This window comes from Peromyscus eremicus, chromosome 1 (assembly GCF_949786415.1).
Source record: "Peromyscus eremicus chromosome 1, PerEre_H2_v1, whole genome shotgun sequence".
Lineage (NCBI taxonomy): Eukaryota > Metazoa > Chordata > Mammalia > Rodentia > Cricetidae > Peromyscus > Peromyscus eremicus.
The window spans coordinates 188,551,485-188,575,659 of record NC_081416.1 but is presented as its reverse complement, the minus strand read 5'-3'; positions in this window follow the sequence as shown (position 1 = coordinate 188,575,659).

Genomic DNA, 24,175 nt, shown 5'->3' with positions numbered 1-24,175 from the left:
AGTAATTGTGAATTTCTAACCTGAACCCTCAAGTTAGTGCTGTTTTAATCTCCCATAAAGCCTTTTTTATTGTCCAAATATACAATAGTTTGGTGGTAATTTACAAGTTGGAAGAGTCTTATAGTGTTTATAGAAAAATCGAAATTCTCATCTTTTGTTTAATTCAATTGTGACCCTCAGTTTCCCTTATAATTTGATAAAAATATACTATCAGAAGATAGACAGAAGTCTATTACAGTGATTCTCATGCTCAAAACTTCATGTTACCTCTACAATAATTGATATATGTCTCTCAATATGAAAAGAGCCAATACTTTTGGTCCATTATACATGATTTTTTTCTTTTAGTTTTTGAATTTATAATATAATAGCATCATTTCCCCTTTTCCTTTTGTCCCTTTAACCTTGCTCATATACCTGTCCATTACTTTATTCTTTGCCTCTTTTATTCACTAATTGTTATTGTATGCCTATATATACACATATATACATACATATTCTTAAATAAAACCTGCTGTGTTTTTATGTTACTTTTATGTATGTTTTCAGTCCTCAGGTAATTGGGTGACAGCTGTTGAGTGTCCAGTGTCCCCACTCTGTCCTGTGGAATTAGGGAGATTGCACCCCACCATGACCTTCACTGTCTGTGGTAGACTCCCCATGAACTGGACGTTAGCTAGGCACATTCAGTCCAGTCTGGTTTGGTAGGAGGCTTCCCCTTTCACTTTGGGTGGATGCACCGGGGGAATCTGGTGCCCTTTTCCCCTCTGAATAAAACCTGTCAACAGGTTCAGAATTCATTCTGGTTTTCCAGAATTCATTCTGGGTTTCCTCTTGGTGACTGAGCCCTGGGTGAAAACCCCCTTCCTCCTAGAGACCTTTCCTCAGCCCCTAGAGACATAGGGAGACCTTGTTTCTTGACTTTGGCCCACCTACCACTAAGGGTGATGGGTTCTGCCCCCTCCTTTCTGACTGACTAAACTTTAAGATGTCTCCTCCGGAATCTCAAATGGCTAGAAACTCTCAGACATCAAATTTCCTAAGGTGGTTCAATATAGTACCTAAGCTCTATATCCAATAAATAATCAATATAAATGGTCACCTAAGAGCTCTTTGGATCCTAAAATTCTTCAGGGACTTTACAACTTTTTTGAGTGCAAAGGACAATGGAAGAAGACCCTTGTGTCTCTGATTTTTCCTTCCTCCACTCCGCACCCTCCCTGTATGTGTGCTGCTCACCATCCCACGCCCCCTTGCTTTCAAGTCCTCAGCCACTCTCCCTGATTCTTCTGTTCCTAAAATTGAAGCCTTTCAATCTAGCCGATAAACCCCGTCCTCCTTCTTATCATCAGTTGCCTTCTGAACAGGCTCCTTCCTCTGCCACCCTCCCCACTCCTTCATCCATGTGACTCTCTAGCCACCATTGGTGATGGAAACACTCTGCCCCAACCTAAAAACTCATATTAATCATGCACATTAGCCCCCCACAAAAACTTTAGCAACTGAATGTGTCTCTGCTTTCTCTTCTGTCTGCCCCCAAGCCCTCTGTGTGACTCATATATTCTATGAACTTTGTAACCTTCTGTACCATTTTTTGGTCTTTTTAATCCTCTCTGTGCTGCAGGAATACTTACTGCAAGGCCCTCCATGCCCACCAGCTGCTCTGCTGCCCGTACATCCAGCCCTACCCCCTTCTCCATCCAGCACATGATGCCACAGAGCCAGTCTGATTTCCAGCTTCAGTCTGAGCAGTGATACCATAGACCACAGTCCTCAGACTGGAGCTGCTATACCCACTCCTAAAGTCCCCACTGTTCACAGGTGCCATAGTCCCTGCTTCCTTTCAGCCTTTGCCCCAAGCTCTGGTGATGCTCCAGCAGTGCCCTGCTACTCCTAATAATCCATCCTTCTCCTTGCCATTGGGCTGGTCCACACTCATTCCCAGGTCAGCCCCTCCAACTCTGCAAGGTTCAGCCTGGCTTGGTGGGTAGATACCAGTGTTCTTGTATAGAGCACATCAGCCTCTCCAACACTCCTTAACAACCAGTCACTCTCTTCCCTCCTGGAACTTCTGCAGCATACTTAGACCCATATAGGGCACTGAAACCCCGATGCCATCTCTCCTGCCTCCTCCGTGGCTGTGGGTCCCAGAATTGCTCCAGCTGCACAATTCCAACAGCCCTTCCCTCTCTCCTTGCTGCCATCCATCTAAAAAGCCCCCTCCCTTCTTTCCAACACCACCCACCCCTCAGCCATAAAACCAAATTCCCCACCCATCTGGCCACTCTTGCTGCCATGTCAGCTCTTCCTCCAGTGTTACACTGTTACAGCTTTGTCCAGTAGCTTGCTGCCTTTGCTCCCCACTCCCTTCTCAAAGCCAGCTTCTCCACTGTTGATGACCAAGTAAGCAAGTAAGCTACAGTACAATTCACAGCCTTTTAATAACACCTCCCTCCACCAAGACCCTTAAAACTCTCCCAAATTATTAACTCTTGTCCTGGTGCTGCCTTCAGTTTGAACCTAATCATACAAAAACTGTGGTATTCTGTATGTTCTGTAGTGACAAAAATGTGCTACATTTATGGTTTATGTTCTTTTTCCTCAAGTTCTAATCTTACACCTATATTAACTTATTATGAAAAGTTAAAGATAATTAAAACATACGTGTTAATTATCAATTACCTCACACAAAATCATATTCTGTAATCTGGTCATAAGTATACTTATAGTCATAATTAATTACAAAAATAAGCTTTTTAGCCTTTATACATATATGAAAATCAGGTATGCTAGATAGATACTTGTTCCTGAAACTCCTCAGAGTTCTGTGAGAAGGCCGGGCAAATATCATGATAGGCTCCTAATAACTCAGATAAGAATGTGGCCTCAGAACCTGCTCCTTGAAACTGAGCAGACAGTTTCTGAGGAAGCCGCAAACAAAGGGCAATCAATCACCCACCAATACCCCTGACAGTGAAGATGAGGAGAAATGCATGTACCAGGCCTGTGCCAACACCCACCACAATAGCTCAAGATAATAGCCAAATAAGGACAAAGCCTGGGACTTGTCCATGTCTGCTCCCAATTGGAAAAGCTATACCCTTAGCCAGCCCCTGCTAGCCATAGCCAATTAGAAATGTACTGACATAATTGCCACTCACTTAAGCCAATTATAGAGAAAATGAGCTAACCGCCTTAGAAATCCTTTCAGCTGTGTAAAAAAGGAGACTGCAAGCTTCTCCCAGGGTCACCCAGCATTTTGCCTTTGTGTCAGATGTGCAGCCCCAGCACACTGGTACCTTTACTCTCCAGATAATAAACACTCTCACTGACTGCATATGTGGATGGTGGTCTTTTGTGGGGCTTCTCCAGGACCCTAATAATCTGCTAAATATGGCATTTATAATGCTCATTTAAAAACTTCCCACAATAAACAGAGACCCTCCCCCACCCAACAACAACAACAAAAAAGTGTTATGGTCTTCAAAGAAGACAGATAGAACACTGTGCCAAGGACTCTACCCAGTCTGTGGTAACACTAACCACTGGGAAAAACTGCACCATGCCTCACATGTCACCAGGAACCAGCACAAACTGTGTGTCGTGGTATTTTGTTCCCCAAAATATTTAATATACTTATCTGGGGTCAGAGAATAGAAAAGCCACAAGATACTTAGGCTAGAAAATGTTAGCATACACCTTTAATCCTAGCATTCCAGAGACAGAAATCCCTCCGGATCTCTGTGAGTTCAAGGCTGCATTGGAATCAGCCAGGCATGGTGTCTCACGCCTTTAATCCCAGAAAGCAGCCTTTAATCCCAGGGAGTGGTAGTAGAAAGCAGAAAGGTTTATAAGGCATGAGGACCTGAAACTAGCAGCATTTTGCCTGGTTAAGCTTTTGGCTGGTTAAGCTTTCAGGCTTCTAGCAGCACTTCGGCTGAGAGCCATTGGGTTGAAGACATAGAGGCTTCCATTCTGAGGAAACAAGACCAGCCGAGAAGTTGGCCAGGTGAGGTTAGCTGTGGCTTGTTCTGTCTCTCTGACCTTCCAGCATTCACCCCAATAACTGGCCTCAGGTTTGATTTTATTAATAAGAACTTTTAAGATTCATGCTACAACTGTGGACACTTCTGGATTGTCTTCTGTACTCTGTCTCATCAAAATAAGGTCAATTTTTAGAAGTTCTTTCAGTATAGGAAGAATTTCCAGACCTGAGTCTGACCAGACAAAGGCCTGCTGCTCTGTGGAACAACTAAAGATTAAATGCTACCCTTTTCTGACCTCTGAAGACTGACTACTGCTACTGTAATGAACCACATAAGTCTCAATGACTGTCTAAATAAGTCACTGTCATTTAATTAATACAAAAACCATTTAAATTATACTTCGTTCTCAAATTTATCCCACAGATATCCCTAAGGACACTGATGACCAGCTGCAGCCTTAACAACAGCAAACCCCAGTTGCCTGGTCAGTCCATTTCACACATACAGTTTGCCTTGCTGACAGACAGGCTTCCCACTGACAAAGATGAGTTTCTAAAGGTTATGACAAACAGACAAGTAAGTTATATAAGTCAAGGAAATAAATGCTGCCAGGTAGGACAGTATGTGTTAAGGTCTGAAGACAAAAAAGTTTAAGTAAGTCAGGAAGATTTGTGAACTCATTTATGGGTCTGAGAAAATGATTTATGGTAAATGAAAAGTTGATTCAGATTTCTCTTCTCCCCTTGCTGCTACTGTTTGGGCCCCACTCACCCCTCACCCTCACCAATAGTCAGAATACATTGCCAGTCCTGCAGAGCCTTCCACACTTCTCCCTTAACTTGCTCCTTTCAAGGTTTTTTTCCTCATTCCCTCATGTTCTATTCCCTTACTAAGAAAGGAAGATCACTCCAGAATTGACAAAAATGTTGCCTTTTTTATGACAACAGTTCCCAAGACACTCCTATATCCCTCCAGCAGACTGACCCCTTCGTTATCAATACTCCTCCTCACCCTCCACTTCTGTTCCCTCATGATCACCTATTCCTCACAAAGCTTATATCTCTACTCATACCCCTACTTTTACTCTGCACAAATGATTGCCAAACATTTAACACCAATTAACTCCCCTAAATTCATTAAACAGCAAACACTCTGAACAAATCACACACACCCAATTACAAGACATAAATAAACCCAAGCTATCTCATCTCTTACACACACACTCTCTCATGTCCAAATGCTCATTTGGACCAATGTCATCCAACAAAATCTCTCCTAAACTTCACTGATTCCTCCTTTAATGCCTCTACTACTTTCTTTGTGCCTCTCTACAAAGCCCTTTGTTAGTCACAGTCTCTCTCACTTCCCATAACCCAGTTGCCAATGCCCCACCCACACTACTGACTGATTATCCCCTTAACCATCCAAGTCCTCCTTTGGGATCCAAAGCCAAGCTCTCTTAACCTTTTCACACCAACCACAAAACTGGCTGCAGATGAGAAGGCCAGGCAACTACCATGGCAGGCTCCTACCAACTCAATAACTAGGCTTCAATTTCTGCCTCTTGAAACTGGACAGTTTCTGAGAAGTCATGAACAAAGGACAATGAGTCACCAACGCCTCCAACAGCAAGGATGAGGGAAACTGCAATACTAGGCCTGAGTCAGCCCCTGCAGTATCTCAGGGCAATAACCAAATAAGGACAGAGTCAGGAACTTGTTCAAACTTGCTCAAAAATGGAAAATATATAGCCTTATCCAACTCCTGCTAGCCCTAACAAATCAGGAATGTACTAATATAGTTGTCGCTAATGTAAGCCAACCCAAGATAGAATGACCTCACTGCCTTTAGAATCCCTCTAGCTGCATATGAAAGGAGCCTGCAAGCTTCCCTTAGGGTTGCCATATTGCCTTTGTCACAGATGTGCAACCCCAGCAAGCTTGATCTTTTTTAGTCTCGAGAATTAAATGCTCTTGCTGGCTATGTATGGGTCAGTGGTCCTTTGAAAGACTTCTCATGGACACTAACAACAGACAATCTCTCTCACCATTTGCTGAGAGCCTCCCTATTCACACATGTTCCTACCACACTTAATTTTAAAATCCACCTGAACACCCCAAAAAGACTATTCTGCTAAAATAGAAGCCTCTCAAATTGTATTCTCTCCTACACAACCCTACTATGCTTTCAGATAACAGGTGTTACCCAACTATCCACATGTAAGCAATGTTAGCTTTCCTGGTTCCTTTCAAGAAGTCTCAAATAAACTCCAAATAAGTACTCCCATTAATCAACAGCCTAAGTTTTCCTGCAGATATCCTGTTCCCAAGGGTGGATCTCTCCCCTTTTCCCTGGTCTTGGGACTCCTTTTCCCAACAACCTGAGACATCAATTTAACAATTTCAAATGTACATCCAAGAGAAAAAAACTTTTTTCTAAACTTCTTAACTTCACATTTGTCCCTAGTCTATCTGCCCTAACAGATTTCAAATCAACTACAGACTACTCCAGGAAACACCAGAACCAGTCACAGCTGTTTCTTTGGAATCTACATCCTAGTTCAGCCTCACAGACTACACTTGCTTAGCATAGGATGGTCCCACAGAACCTAGACATCAGACTGACACAGCCAATTCTTCCCAGTCTTGACCAACAACCCAGCTTTCCTGTGTCCTCTAACAACTATGCATCAATGACAGCAGGAAGCAGACAGAGAAAATGAGGACCACTGACAAGATACCAAATGACTCAATAATAAAACAAGAAGGTGGGACCAAATGGACTCTGGCCATCTCAAGCATGGCAAGCATGCCTGTGCCAGCCCTTGCCTTTCTCCCTTATTCCCTCTGCTTTGCTAAAAACCATTAATTAGATTGAATTCCTAAAGCTAGCCACCAAGGTCTATTTCCTTATTTGGTCATTTCCTCTTCCTGAGGCTGACTACCACGGTCCAGCTATCACATTATTAAAGTCCAGCAACCAAAAGCCACCTTTGGTTAACCTAATTAACATGCCCAAGTCAAAATATACCACTACATTCTAACATATTCTAACACAGACCTCCCCTTTTTCTCCTTATAAACATTACAGGTACAAGGTCATTTGCTGCTGGTTTTTTCTGCCTGAGCCAGAAAGCTGCCATATTAACTCTTCTTCCCCACTTAATAAAGGATTTCTCTGTGAAAACAGGTGTTTGGTTGTAGTTTATCTCTATCTGAGGGCTGGAAGGGAGCCCCTGCTGTGTAGGATGTGTCTTTAGTTAACAGTAAAGTGTGCTTTCTCTCTAGCAGAGAAGTTTATATCATGTATTCTCTCCAAACTTGCATTGCAAGTCCTGGAAGCCTGAAAGTGTGAATGAAAATGTTCCTAGTCTGACTATGTGTGGATAGAAAATGCTATACTTCATTTGATTTAATACCTACAGTTTCTGCCTCGTCTCCCTAGGCAAGACCCTGTGACTCAGACAGCAGGAACTGACAGCATGGTAACCAGTGACACGGCTGTGGGGTGTGATCTTATTACACACTGAAGCTGGAGTCTTAGACAGGAACTCTATCCTCTATCATTTTCCCTGGCCTTATTTATTGGTGAAACTATTAAGGCCACTCCACGTCGATAAAAATGAGTTTTATTTTATGGGGTAACTTACAAGTGAAGGGATAGTTTACAAGGTCTGGGAAAGGTGTAGCAAATGTAGTAGTAAATCTTTGGGGCCAAGATCTGTTACAACAGTGGAATACCCAGATTAAAATTCCTACACTCTCAGAACAGGAATACAGATCAACGTATGTTTCTAGGAATAATAACATAGCATGCTATAAAAAACAGTTACCAACCATTCAGGCTGTTCACAAACAGAGCACAACTGCTGTTGAACTCTCAGAAGTACCAACTGCCTTACCTTTAAAATGGCTAATTAATAAACCTGTCTGGGTTGGACAATGGTCATTGACAAAAAAGAAGCTACGAGCTTTAGAACAGCTGGTTCAAGAGCAGTTAAATACTCAACACATTGAAGAATCTACCAGCTCTTGGAATTCTCCTGTATTTGTTATTTAAAAAAAAGTCTGGTAATTGGAGAATGCTGACAAATCTGAGAGCTATTAATAAAGTAATTCAGCCAATGGGCTCCCTACAGACTGGGATGCCCTTGCCCTCTCTGCTACCTAAAGAATGGCCTATAATAGTTATTGAATTAAAAGACTGTCTCTTTACAATACCCTTACATGAAAATAATATAGAAAAATTTGCCTTCACAGTATCTAATTATAACAATTCCCAGCCAGTCAAGACATATCAATGGAAGGTCCTTTCGCAGGGAATGTTAAACAGCCCTACTTTGTGACAATACTTTGTGCCAAAAACCATTGAAGATAATTCGTGTAAAGTTTTCACAATCCATATTTATCACTATATGGATGAAATCTTATTAGCTGATCCAAAGTTAGACATATTGAAAAACATGTTTGAAGAAGTAAAAAAAAAGTTTTGCCTCATTGGAGACTGAAAATTGCTCCTGAAAAAAATACAAAGAAGAGATTCTATTAATTACTTAGGATATAAGATAGAGCTACAAAAAACTAGACCCCAAAAGGTACAACTAAGGAGAGATCGATTGAAGACTCTTAATGATTTTAAAAAGTTGTTAGGAAGCATTTCCAACTTACTGGGTATCATGGGAATACCCAAAGATGGACTACAAAATTTGGCTGATATTCTAGAACGGGACAAAGAATTAAATAATCCAAGAGAATTGTCAGCCGAAGCTGAGAAGGAATTGGCTCTAGTAGAAAAGACAATTCGAGAAGCACATGTGGATCATGTGGATCCAGAACTTAAATGCATTCTTGTCTTATTCCCCTCCAGACATTCCCCAACAGGTATTTTAATGAAGAGGGAAGATATTATATTTGAATGGATATTCCTATTACATAAACCAATAAGAAATTAAAGACTCACATAGAAAAGATCTCTGATTTGATTCAAAAAGGTAAACTAAGACTTTGCCAGTTGACAGGAATGGACCCAGCAGAAATTGTAGTACCTTTAACTAATGAGAAATTTCATCATTATGGAAAGATAATGAATACTGGCAGAGAGCCTGCAGTAACTTCTTGGGAGAGATTAACAACCACTATCCCAAAAGCAAAAGAATAGAATTCATAAAGAAGACTGAATGGGTCCTTTCTCACATTGTATGACAAAAGCCAATTTCTGAAGTCCTCACATTCTATACTGATGCAAATAAATCAGGGAAAGCAGGATACAAATCAGGAGACTTACCTAAAGCGGTACAAAGTCAATACAGCTCTGTACAAAAGGCAGAACTGTATGCCATTCTTATGGTACTGATGGACTTCACAGAACCCCTCAATATAGTCACTGACTCTCAAAATGCAGAGAGAGTTGTTTTACATATTGAAACTGGTAAATTTATTCCTGATAACACAGAATTAACTTCATTATTCATACAATTGCAGGAAATCATCAGAAAAAGGGAACATCCTATATATATAACACATATCAGATCCCATACAGGTCTGCCAGGACCTCTAGCACAAGGTAATGATGACATTGATCAGTTACTAATAGGTAATGTGCTAGAAGCCTCAGAATTTCTTAAGAAGCGCCATGTAAATAGCAAAGGTTTGAAGAAGGATTTCTCCATCACTTGACAACAAGCTAAGGATATTGTGAAAAAATGTTCTACTTGTTCCTTTTATAAGCAAACTTGCTGTGGGATGTTCTGTATGGCAAATGTGTTGCTCTGATTGGTCAATAAATAACACACTGATTGGCCAGTGGCTAGGTGGAAAGTATAGGTGGGACTAACAGAGAGGAGAAAAGAAAGAACAGGAAGGCAGAAAGAGACACTGCCAGCTGCTGTGATGACAAACAGCATGTGAAGATGCTGATAAGCCACGAGCCACATGGCAAGGTATAGATTTATAGAAATTGATTAATTTAAGATATAAGAACAGTTAGCAAGAAGCCTGCCATGGCCATACAGTTTGTAAGCAATATGTCTCTGTGTTTACTTGGTCAGGTCTGAGCAGCTGTGGGACTGGCAGGTGAGAGAGATTTGTCCTGACTCTGGGCCAGGCAGGAAAACTCTAGCTACAAATGGTGCCCAATGAGTTGGCAAGAGTTTCCACCTAAAACCTGAGAAAAGATTCTAAAACAGAGCTAAAAACAGTTTCCTAATTGTCTCTCTCAAATGAGTGGCAGCTGCCAGTTTGAGCTACTTGTGGGTTCCTGGCATGGGTTCTCGACCTGCAGTATGGCGGGAATGAGGCCTCTGCAAGTGGCACATTAAGCTGCATGGTGGATTTAGCCTTTGCTAGTACAAAACAAAAAAAAAAAAAAGAGGTTTCTGGGCTACACGCTGCTTGGATAAAAGCATAGATCCATGATAGCTCCCAGAGCTGGCCGTAAATGTACCACCACCATGTTGGGAACCTGAGGCAGGCAGAGCCAGCACCCATAGCGCTGTTTCAGTCTTACAAATGCTGCAGTTTAAAGCAATAGATTCACAATAAGACAGATTCAGATGTAATAGTTTACAATGTGTATAAAATATACATAGGCTTGAAAAAGACAAAAAAAGGTGATATATACAGTTATATAAACAAACACATAGTTTTAAAAAATAAAGTTTTTAAAGAGACAGTAAAATTAATATAAAAAATAAGCCATGTAAAGATGAATATTACACAGAGAATCTGTATTGTTTTTGGGATTTTTAACTGCAGAAAAACATTTGATCGTAAAAGATGTTGAGTTAAACCAATATGTATATTTTAAAGACACCTTGACTTCAAAATTTGGATGTAAGGATGTGTTGCTTGGGAAAGGAGTCTTTGCTTTTGTTCCCACAGAAAGCCAAAGGCTATGGATTTGTTCCAGATTAAGATACATCAGGTTTGACCAGCCAAGACCCCCTGAAATGTCTCTGATGACACCAAGGCCCAGATGATCCAACATCCAGAATGGTTCAAAGGCAACTGGATCAAACAATACAGCCTCATGGACTATTCCATAATCCTTAAATATTCTTTGTGTCCCCATAAGATGCAGCGCCCCCCTCCAGCAGGAAGTATTAAGAGAAGCTACACCCAAATTCCCAAATTATATGTAATTTTACTTTGTTAAGATTAAAACCTTCATTTTGAAAAAAAGGGAGGGGGAATACTGTGGGATGTAAATAGCAAAGGTTTGAAGAAGGATTTCTCCATCACTTGTCAACAAGCTAAGGATATTGTGAAAAAATGTTCTACTTGTTCCTTTTATAACCAAACTTGCTGTGGAATGTTCTGTATGGCAAATGTGTTGCTCTGATTGGTCAATAAATAAAACACTGATTTCCAGTGGCTAGGCAGGAAGTATAGGCGGGACTAACAGAGGAGAAAAGAAAGAACAGGAAGGCAGAAAGAGACACTGCCAGCTGCCACAATGACAAACAGCATGTGAAGATGCCGGTAAGCCATGAGCCATGTGACAAGGTATAGATTTATAGAAATGGATTAATTTAAGATATAAGAACAGTTAGCAAGAAGCCTGCCACGGCCATACAGTTTGTAAGCAATATAAGTCTCTGTGTTGACTTGGTTGGGTCTGAGTGGCTGTGGGACTGGCAGGTGAGAGAGATTTGTCCTGACTGTGGGCCAGGCAGGAAATCTCTAGCTACACAAACTCCATTACCTACATGGAGCAATCCAAAAGGTATACAAAGAAATGAAACTGGGCAGATGGATGTGTTTCCTTTTGCAGAATTTGGAAGATTAAAGTATGTACACCATACCTTTGACACCTATTCAGGATTTCAGTGGGCAACTCCTACGAGTTCTAAAAAGGCTGATTCTGTGATTACACACCTATTAGAAGTTATGGCCATCATGGGAATACCTGTACAAATTAAAACAGACAATGCCCCAGTATATGTCTTCAATAAAATGAGACAGTTCTTTGCTTATTACAATATAAAGCATGTTACAAGTATAACACACAATCCCACAGGCCAAGCAGTCATAGAAAGATCCAATCGAATTTTAAAGGATATGCTAAATAAACAGCAACAGGTAACAATGACTCCTAGAAAGATTGCATAGTGCTTTATTAACCTTGAATTTTCTAAATGAAAATTGAAAAATGGAACTGATGAGAATGGAACAACAGCTGCGGAGAGACATTGGACAACAGACAAAGCTCCTGAACTAAACCAACCGGTTTATTTCAAAGATGTGTTGACTTCAGAATAGAAACCTGGATGTGTTCTACGTTGGGGAAGGGGTTTGGCTTTTGATTCTGCATGATAAGAAAAGCTATGGATACCAACAAAATTAACAAAAATTTGATTTGAACAGGAGAAACCCCTTGAGGAGAAGAAGTAAGAGCTCATCCACCAATGTGACATCTCTACAAGTTGTAAGAAAAATTTAACAATCAAAGACTGGGGTAGGCTTCTGTTTTTGTCTTTCCAGGATAATGGAAATACCTGTCTTCCAGAAATCATAAGGCCTTGGATATCCAGATGTTTACAGCAGAAAGAAAGAATCTATTGGTATCAAACTACACAGGGTAAAATCTCACTGTCTAACATCTATATCTCTATCAATCTAGAATAGTTGTGGTTCCAATTCAATTATAAACCAAGCTGGCTTTGGAGATGGAATGGGCTCACTCCTTCTCTAAACCCAAGCATATTGCTACAAGAAAAGGTTGAGAGATTCTTCAGTCCCATATCAGAAGAGCCCTCTGGTGTGGGACAGAAGGAAACCAATAAAAAGGGACCACTGTCTTCAAGAGTCTAATTCTCTCCATGCTTACTCTTGATTTCTCAGAATCCTTTCTTACATGTCATGTCATCTTTAAATCCAACCTTTCCATTTTGATAAAAAATAAGTTTTTCCAAGAGCAATCTTCAAAGTCTCTAGAAGGAAGATGGGGCCCCAACAACAACAACTCTACCCAATCCAGAATGATGCCATGGTAATCATCATCATACTACACTTCTTTCCAGAATTTCAGACAATCTTACCCATTACTCTGAGACTTCCTGCAGAACCTACCATTAGTCTAACTGAGATTTAACTATCTGAGCTTTCTTACAGTACCCAACAGAGATACCATCACCCCCTAAACAACAGGAAGCAATTCTAAAAAACGACTCCCCTTCTCCCTTAGGTTTCATAATTCTCAGGGTTATAGATGATGGTTATAAGGTTGGGGGTGGAAGAAAATACTAAACTCGGTATTCTCCTTAAGAAAAGAAAAAGTGTCTAAAAAAGGAAAAGAAGAAATGGAATGGATAAGTATAAGATATTATGGTAGAATATTGTATATACTAGTAAACAAATTTAGTAAAATAGCAGCCTTAGATAATTTACATTGTAATTTGCACTGTCATGAATTTATATGAGCGAGAATTGTTGAGACCAAGGTTGGATAAAGCACAGAGACAAATAGCCAAACAAACGGAAACACATGAAATATGAACCAATGGCTGAGGGGTCACCAACTGGATCAGGCCCTCTGAGTGGGTGAGACAGTTGATTGGCCTGATCTGTTTGGGAGGCATCCAGGCAGTGGGACCGGGTCCTGTGCTCATTGCATGAGTCGGCTGTTTGAAACCTGGGGCCTATGCAGGGTCCCTTGGCTCGGCCTGGGACGAGGGGACTGGACCTACCTGGACTGCGTCCACCAGGTTGATCTCAGTCTGTGGGGAAGGCTTTGCCCTGGAGGAGATTGGAATGGGGGGCGGGCTGGGGAGAAGGTGAGGGGGCGGGAGGGGGGAGAACAAGGGAATCTGTGGCTGATATGTAGAACTGAATTTTATTACAAAATAAAAATTTAAAAAAAATGCATCACAGTTCAAAAAAAAAAAAAAAAGATGTGATTTCTTGTCTTCTTGATCCAGCTACTTGTTTATCCTGTCCATGCTGTGATGCAGTTTAAACCTCTGTGCTGTGGGATGTTCTGTATGTCAAATGTGTTGCTCTGATTGGTTAATAAATAAAACACTGATTGGCCAGTAGTCAGGCAGGAGGAAGTATAGGTGGGACAAGGAGGAGAGTAATTCTGGGAAGTGGAAGTCTGAGTCAGAGAAATACTGCCAGCCACCACCAGGACAAGGAAGATGTAAGGTACCAGTAAGTCACGAACCACATGGCAAAGTATAGATTAATAGAAATAAGTTAATATAAGATATAAGAACAGCTAACAAGAAGCCTCAGCCATTAGGCCAAACAGTTTAAATAATATAAACATCTGTGTGTTTATTTTATAAGTGGGCTGTCAGACTGCTGGGGCTAGGTGGGACCCAGAGAGAAAAATCTCTAGCTACACCTCTGCAACTAGAACCCAAAATAAACTCATCTGTAAGTTGCTATGGTCATGGTAATTCATCACTACAATAGAATAATAACTAATACAACAGTGTTATTTAACTTTCAAGAATTATGATACAAGATATACTCTCTTGTAGTTTTCTGAGTATCATCTGGGAAGACCATAACCCAAAAATTCTTTCTCATTTGCTTGGTAAGATTTTTTTGTTGATAATTTCTCATTATATAGCCAAAGCTCGTCGTGAGTTCTCTATGTAGCTATTCCTGTTCATAATCACCCATTTTTCAGCCTTTTAATGGCTAATATTTCAAACATGCCCTAGCATGCTCAGCTAGAAAATAGCCAGGTATAACACTGAAATGCATTTAGAAATAAAACTTGCATATTAAAGACTACTTCTCCTTACCTTCTTGTAGGAGAGAATAGGGGGTGAGCTGTGGGAGAAGGCTGGAGGGGTGGGAGAAGGAAGAGGGAGATCTGAGATTGGTATGTAAAATGAATAAAAAATTTCTTAAGAAAAAGGACTACTTCTATGTCTTTGATAACCCATTAATTTTATTCTTAGTAAATTTTGATAACTTATAGTTTATCAAGAACTGATCTTTTCAACTTTTTATCACCTATGCAGCATTTAAAGTTAGTCTTTCTTACATTGCTTGTATTTATTATGTGTTTATTTGCATCATTTATCAGTCCGACTTGATGTTTATCAACTTGTATTTTGAACAAGGTTGGTAAGTAAAAGGAAAGAAATTTTTTAAGTAAGAAAATCAATTTCTATTTTTACTAATTTTCTCTATATTTTTCCACTCTTCAATTGATTTTTGGTTTTCTTTATTACTATTATTTCTATTACTTTGAATTAATTTTTCTTAATCTGTTTTAAGATATATTTTAACTTAAATAGAATTGTATCACTTTTCCTCCTCCCTTCCCTCCTTCAAACTTCCCCATGTCTCTCCCTCTCTCACTTTGATAGCCTCTTTTCTTTGATTATTATTATATTGCTTGTGTTCATGTATGATGTGTATACACAAATATATAATACAATCCACTGAATCCATTTTATATTGTGTGTATATAGTTTCAGAACTGACCACTCTTCATTGGATAATCAATAAGCAAGCTCATCCTGGAGAAGCTAATTTCCCTTCTTCCAACAGTCATTAGTTGCCCATAGTGCTTTGTCTCAGAATGATTTGCATGGTTCTCTTTTTAATATTGAAACCTAAATTATTTATTAGGTGTATTTTAAAAAAAATTATAACTTAATCTTAACAAAAAAAAAAGATTATTGTCATATTTAATATTGCACTATACATTCCTACCTCTGTTATAAATATCTTGTGTATTGTCACAATTTTGAAGTCATTATCCTTTACCATACATTTGCTTATAAACTGTCTACCTTGTTTACATGAAGCCTTAGTCCTTAGGTTCTTTAGGTAGATAAGACTTATAGATTTATAGTCACCTATGCTTGTCATCTCTATAGTTATGTTAGTTATGTTATCCATATTTACAGATACATAGTTCAGATGGACAGGTAATCTTCAAACACTTCATAGACCTAGAGAATATGGCATTTAAATAACTTAGAATTCTGTTGACATGAGACACAATTGCTCCTGACAGCACCAATTTGATCCCGAGAGAACATTGGGCTTCTAAGACATTTCCATTTGGAAGTTTGTCTTCTTGGCACAAAATGGCCTACTGGGCAAAGAACTGCCCTTGCCTCAACTGCTGACAACATAAGTGCTGTCCTTCTGAAAAGGGAGACACAAAGAAAAGTGACTTCTGAACTCTGCCAAGACAGGGTAAGATGGTCTTTCAGAATTCCTGCTTCTGAAAATGGTCTGTCAGATACTCTAGGCCTGTAGCCAATTTGAATGCACCAACAATGCTGAGAAACATTAGGTGACTGTCCAGGCTGCCAGCTGCTCCATCTACTCTTGCAAGACTTCTGAAAGTTGCTTGCATCCATCTTCCATTTCTCGAGGTCTCTGATGTAGTTGAAGACTAGTTATACTTTTCCTTAGTTATGATAAGAGATAAGTTAGATATCAAACTTTACACTCACAAGTATAGGATAGATAGGATATCTTATTTAATTTTGCCAAATAGATATTATAAATAGACTAGATATTATAACTGCAATTCCTTCTTGATAATTGTTTTGTTATCTGTAATTCTACAATGTGAAAGTTAAAACCTCCCTTTTTGAAAAAAAAAAAAGAACAAGGGAAGTGCGATAAGATGTTCTGTATATTAAATGTGTTGCTCTGATTGGTTAATAAATAAAACACTGATTGGCCAACAGCCAGGCAGAAAGTATAGGCGGGACAAGGAGAGAGGAGAATTGTGGGAAGTGGAAGGTTGAGGCAGAGAGATGCTGTCAGCTGCTGCCATGAGAAGATGTAAGGTACCGGTAAGCCATGAGCCACATGGCAACTTATAGACTAATAGAAGTGGGTTAATTTAAGATAGAAGAACTAGATAACAAGAAGCCTGCCACAGCCTCACAGTTTGTAAGTAATATAAGCGTCTGCGTGATTATTTTATATGTGGGCTGTGAGACTGTGGGGGCATGGTGGGAGCTGGAGAGAAAAACTCCAGCTACACTTGTTTTATAGGGATCAGGTTGAAAAATGAAAGACCTGATTATGATGCACTTGAACATAAGCATCTATTTTTTTTTTTTTTTGAGACAGGGTTTCTCTGTGTATCTTTCGATCCTGTCCTGGAACTCACTCTGTAGACCAAGTTGGCCTTGAACTCACAGAGATCCACCTGCCTCTGCCTCCCAAGTGATGCCATTAAAGGCATGTGCAACCACTGCCCGGCTCATAAGCAACATCTTAACTTGCCTGTGTATAGGAGTTTCCCTAGACAATGGTAATATTAGGACTGAAAGAGAACCTCACATTTTTCAATGCAAACTTCTTTTCTATCTACACAGAGTGGGCATAGATGTGTCTGTTGGCAGCATCTACCTCCTGAGTGTATCCCAAGCCATTGTCATAAACCCCAGTAATGTCAACAGAGCTTAAATAAAGCCAAAGCTCACAGGAACATTGGCACTTTGGAACATTGGGGATCAATCCACTCAAGACTCAGCAGTACCACTCTTGGTGTACACCCAAAGGATGCTCAATTATACCCAAGGACTATTTTTATAGATGCTTCATTTGTTACTTTGTAATTTATGTCAAATACTCATTCAGAACTACATTGTCATATGGGCTATTAGCCCTGGGAGGCTTTTTAAGCAATATGTGATTCAAAGTTTGATTTCTGTATATTCCCTGAAAATTATACTGGGATGTGTAAGGATATTTTAATGCAGGTATTTATGTTAATGAGCACATGACTTGCATGCTTCCAGACTTCCTCCACTCCCTTTCCTATCCCATTAGTTCCTTTTTTTGTCCCTGAGCAATTTTCCCATTACTTCATGCTGTCTGTGTATGTAAGTGTGTGTATAATTTTATCTAAGTGTATGAGTTTAAGAAGAGAACATGAGAGTAAACCTGTAATATGTGTCTTTGGGATGCATTTAATTTCATATATTCCCTTCATTTACATTCACTTTCCTGCAAATGACAATGTTATTCTCCCTTATTAATGAGAATAACTTACTGTATGTTTGTGAATCACATTATCTCCACTCATTCCTGTATTTATATACATCTAAGTTGTTTTCATCACTTGGATACCAGAAAATCTTTTGTAAACATGGATGTACAGGCATCTCTGTGTTACGTTGAATTGGAGTATTTTGGGTAAATACCTTGGAAAGTAAAGCAGTGTCATGTGGTAGGTTTTTGGGATGGTTTTTTGTTTTCTTTTGTTTTGTTTTGTTTTGTTTTGTTTTTGTTTTTGAGGAGATTTCCCACTTAAATCCATAATAGACTGAATATTTGATATTACCTCCAGAAGTGTGTAAGGTTTCTGTTCTGCTCCTTTTTTCTCCAGCTTTATTTGCATTTTTTCCTCTTAGCTATGTACATTTGAAAATGGGAAGAGGTGAAATATAATTGTAGATCTAATTTGCATTTCTCTGGTGGATTGTAAGGTTGAACAATTTTTCATATGTACACTGGCCACTGGTTGATTGAAAATATCATATTTCATTATGATGTTTACTGTTAGGATTTCTTATATATGCTAGATATTAATACTCTTAGTTGTGTAGCTAGCAAACATTTTGACATTCTACAGTCTATCTCTTTAATTTACTGTGTGTTTTCCTTTATTTTCAAGATTTTATTATTTATTATTAATCAGTAATTTGCCAATTTCATGTATGTATATAACACATTCTGTTCACTCTCTCCATCCCTTCTTATTGCCCTCCCATCCTTGTTAAGCCTCCTCCTCCACATCTTTACTTTTCTCAGGTTCATGACTTTTGGTGTTGTTCTGTGATCTGTTTAGATTAGCCAATGCCTTCTGTGTTACTTGGATTGGAACTGTCCATTTTATCTAAGTGGGGTCAACAAATTTTAGACAACTCTCTTCCTAACTTATCAATACTAAAGATTTCAGCAGTAAGACATAGTTCTTCTGAGTTCTTCCTTCCTTCCTACCTTGATGATGGCCCATTCTTGTGCAGACAAAGTGCAATTCTCTATAAAGGTTGAGAATTCATGACTCTGAAGCTATGTAATATGCTAAAGATGGAACAGTTCAGCTCTATCTTCACTTAACTTTTGAATCTTACATTATTTATGTCATCTCTTGAATGCTTTCTGAGCTTTGGAGAGGAAGGTATACATGTCTTGCTAAAGAATAAGCACTAGCTCTAACTTATTCTCAGCTCCTTTGAGGCCATTTTTCTATGAGTTCATTGTAGTTCACTGGAAAAAGACCCTTCTCTGAATATGTCTTAGCATTTTCATTGTCTTCTGAAATTAGTGCATGTATTTAGAATGTGGTTCTGTGAAGTGTCACTTTACCTAAGCAGTAGAATTAATTCCCCCTCATGTCCTTTGACTTTTGTTACCAGGGACTTTTGAGCTGGTCTACAGTAATGGGTACTGGTTCCCTTCTGGGATGTCTGTCACACATCCAATCAAATAGTGGTTGGTTATCGCAAAACCCTTCAGCTATTATGGTACAAATGGGAATAGCTTACTTGTCAGGTAGATATCATAGTTTTTAAGGTTCATAGCTGAGTAACAGCATGGATAACTTTTTCCACTCAGCAAACTGCGTAAAATCTTCTAGCACCATGAGTTCTGTCCTGCAGGAAGGGGTACTCTAGCCCAACCCCATCTTTATTTTCCTATCACAAAATCACAGTATGTGGTGTCTATAGCAATTATCATATAAATCTCATGATCCAACAGGAACAATGGCAATGTTGTATTGATGGAATATCTAAGGTCTCCCTGGAAAACAATGCAGAATTTTCTAACTCTTAGCCAAGGGTTTCTAAAAATGCATATATAATTTACATGTGTTACATAAACCTAAAATATTTTAATTTGGCTATGAAGAATAAAAGAAAGTTATGGAATTTGCAGATAAATGAATAGAACTGAATAGAACATTTATATTGAATGTGGTAACAAAGGTACAGAAATACAAAAGCCACACACATTCTCTCATAGGTTAGTCATAACTTCAAGTCCCTACTGTCCTGTGTTGAACTTATAGTTCCATAGATGCCTGAAATGTAGAACGAGAGCACTGGGAGAGGGGTGCTTTAAAAGATGGTTAGTAGATCATCATAGATATTCTCAAAGTACAGATAAGAAAAATTAACCTCTGTGGAAAGGCAGAAGTGGTGGTCAATAGGAGAAATGAGAGTACAAGAAGGCAAGAAGGAGTGTCCATTTAGAAAAAGGTTGCATGAGCATCTGATGACCTTCAAAAAACAATTTAAATTGGAATCGGGACAATCTGCAAGGCTGTTGAAACATTTCACTTTCATGAAATGCCACTCATCAATTTTGGAAATTGTTCTCTATGCAAATGTAGTCATTCATACAGTCCTTGCATTTGGTTGTATCATGAAGATTTTCTCTGGCTTTCTCCTCTGAACTTTTAGAATGCCATGGCTTCCAGTTGGTTTGTGTTGATTTGACTTTTGAATAGGTCAAGATTGTAAGAATCCTGTTTCATTCCTCTAAATATGGATACATATTTTCCAAAGTAAAACAGTCTGTCTTTGCTCCTGTGTGTATTTCTACAAGCAGTAGAAAGTGTCTTGCTCATTCTATCCCTGATAGCAGTTCTCAGTATGATCAGTGCTGTGGCATGATGTAACAAAACTATGTGAAGAAATACATTTCTTTAGTAGAGTAACAATTGGGTAACACAATAAAGTAGGAAGTAACAAGAATGTACATATCTCTATACAACAGTTACACTAGAAGCTTCTATCTCAACAGATGTATCTATGACTCTGAAGTGAAATGTGTATATTAAAATATCTATTTAACAGTCAACATGGTAAATGTCAGATGTTCTCAACTCTTAGTATGTAGTGCATACACACCTCACACCTTCAGTATCCCGGCTCATAGGTCTGTGCCTAAGGACCTGAAGTCATTCTCCACATCAAGGAAAGCCATGAGAGTATTACAACTATGTGTGTGAAACATCTTCTGGCTCTATTTCTTCTTACTTCTCCCTCCAGTTTTGTAGGTGCTCACATAGACACCTGTGTCCACTGGTACACACATTCCCATAAAATCACAGCCTACATTCTTTTTTTTTCTAAAGCATATAGTTTTCTAACCTACACATAGTCTATACATAGTAGCAAATTTTACCCAGCTGACTAGAGATTTATTTGTTGTAAATACTGTATAGATTGCTTTTCTGTTTGTCTGTTTTTTTTTTCTCTTCCTCTCTTTACTGATACTGATTTGCAGTTTTTTTGGCTGTTTTGGTTTTATAATGAATTTATGCTGTTTTACTGGGTATGAAAAGAACCTTCTGTGACCTGAGCTGCCCCCTGTCCTTCTGTGACTGCACTGTGCGCTGTAAGGGACACAGAATAGCAGCATCACTTTGCATTCCCTACGGACTACTGTACCCCCAGATGGCTGTTTCCTTCAGGGTGTGGGGGTTGTTTCGTTCCTATGCTTCTTTTCCAGAGTGTGGAACATCTACAGTCCAGAAAGGCTTTAGCCTGCCAGTTGATTTGAGATACTCCCTGCTACGCAGGGCTGTTTCATCCTGCTGAGCTGCGTTATATTCTGTACTGTGTACAATGAAAAAGTTTGCTTTCCTTTAAAAAAATAACAAAAATATATAAAAATGAATTTAAAAATTAATAACTCATTTCTTATGGTAGCAGAACTAATCATCCATACAGGTAACTCTCTTCAAAATCCTATTTCTTTCCCTTCAGGTACTAATGCCAAACAAAGTTGATGAATGATATTTTCACCCAAAATGCCATCTGCAAATTGACTCCAGTTGTAAAAGCAACATGAATAAATTATTTAGGACGACTTACATTTATTTGGTAAACACTACGGTGAATTTGCAGCATTCAGTTATTTTATGATGCTCTTTGAAAATATAAAAAATGTATATTTGTCATTGAATTTATTCTATATATTATGATGGCACCCACTGAGATGAGGAAGGGAAATGAGATTTGTGTGCAGGACACCTCAGACAATCAAAAAATACAATGCACATACATAGCACAGTTAAAGATCTCAGACAGATCATAAATACCTCCTCATATGTGAAAGTGAGATCCTGTCACCTCTAGGAAACAGAGCAGATAACAACTTCTCTGAACTCACAATATTCCCTTAAGAGCTAACAGCAGGAAATTGCAATTCTTCTTTGCTAATGGTCACCAGGAGACAAAAGTTCAGAGCAAAGTTCTTGCCTGCTCAAGCCTGTAATGTCCATTGCAACTTCAAGTAAAATAATAATTGCAGGTCTGAGGGGAGGGGAGGTCACAGAATCACAGACCATATCTCAGGCACTGGCTGCCTTCTCTCCAGCTGACCAGATCTTTGTGGCCATGGAGCTGCGATCAGCATGCTGGGAAGAGATGGGGTGCTGAGAGTGAGGCAGACTGCAACCTGAGATCAGAGAAGAAAAGAAAACGTGCGAGTCTTGGTAAGTGATCACAGATGACATCAGGAGACCACCTGAATGATGGCAAGGACACAGAAGACACAGAGAACAGAAATGGATCAGGGAGAAATGAAGTGTGGGGTCCTAGAAGCACTTCATCCTAATTCTGACTTAGCCCATTCCACACCGTCAGTGCCTGCTGTGCTCTGTCACACTGGAAAAGAAGTCTGTTGCTTAGGGGGTCTCAAAATGTCTCTGTAAGGAAGCAGGGTTTCCATTATGAGGAGATTTTAGTAGGGTGCCTGATAAAGGAGTGTCACTGTGGCCATTGACACTGCTTAACTTTTTGGGAAATTTATATCTATGAATATTAGTCTCCTTGGTGCTCTTATGCACAGTGGTAAGTGTGCACAATGATGGACTTGGTCATAAACTCTACAGATGATTCTTTCACAGGGTATTGTGTCATAGATTCTGAAATGGGTTTGTATACATTTTTCTATAAAATATTTGTAAGTAACTTTCATAAATGAAAGCAGATTAAAAAGTACGTTCTCCGGGTGGTGGTGGTGCAAGCCTTTAATCCCAGCACTCGGGAGGCAGAGCCAGGTGGATCTCTGTGAATTCGAGGCCAGCCTGGGCTACCAAGTGAGTTCCAGGAAAAGGCGCAAAGCTACACAGAGAAACCCTGTCTCGAAAAACCAAAAAAAAAAAAAAAGTACGTTTTCATGACAGTAAATTTCTTGTAATAATCATTTGTAACTCCATCTAATAAGCATAATACATTTTTAGCACTTCCATTGATACAACTCATAACTTCATGATTGTAATTTGAAGCAGAACACATTGCATAAAATAATACAATCCTACCTGCAGTTGCATGTAAATGTAGGTCTCATTTGCACAAAACATTTTCTCTGCCTCTGAGTGAGGGTGTAATTAATGGAAACAGTATTCTTAATGGTTTGAAAATACCCAAATTAATAAAAATGACAGTATTTTTCCTGTAGATGTAGTTAGAGGAATTTAAATGAAGGCAGTAATAAATATTATTTCTTTATGCCCTCAAATACTGGGATTAAATCTTTTGTCACATATTTGAAAACATTCTCTTCAAATAGACGATTAATTATGCTTGTGCAGGACATTGAAAATGGGAAGACTAAACACATAGGTGGATTCGATGGAATATCCTATACTCGTTCCTAAATTTTTCTCTGAATCTAAAATATTCTAAACATTAATGTTTATTAACATAGTAATTACACTTCCAACTTTGTCCATGTTTGAAGTTTTCACTTTTTACATTTCATGTTACAATTACAGCCCTAATTTATAGAACTGAACGCTTGTGTCATTAGTCCCAAAATCACTTCATTTGGGTGTCAATACAGAGATTAGCTGTAATCTTAAATTAATAATAATTTTGTTGTCATCTTATCATATTTTACATGGATTCAAGCTTGTTTTTCACAGTAAAATATGTGTCATTTGATTATTGGCCAAGTTTCAAAATGAGTCGTGACTGTGTTTCAGGGAGGAGCCAGGCCACTGGATATATTTTGTTCCTGTCCTGTTGAGATATTACTGCCCCTTTGCACATTCCAAAGAGTATGAATCTAAAAATATTGAAGCACTTTGTGCCCCATTCCACTGCCTTCATGTATGACATTCATGTCAAAGTGGTAGATGCCCTATAGGTTGAATGTATCTTGTGGACTCATTCAGAATTGATAATCACTATCCTGTGTCCTGTGACACAGTGCATGTGGTCCCCACCTTAT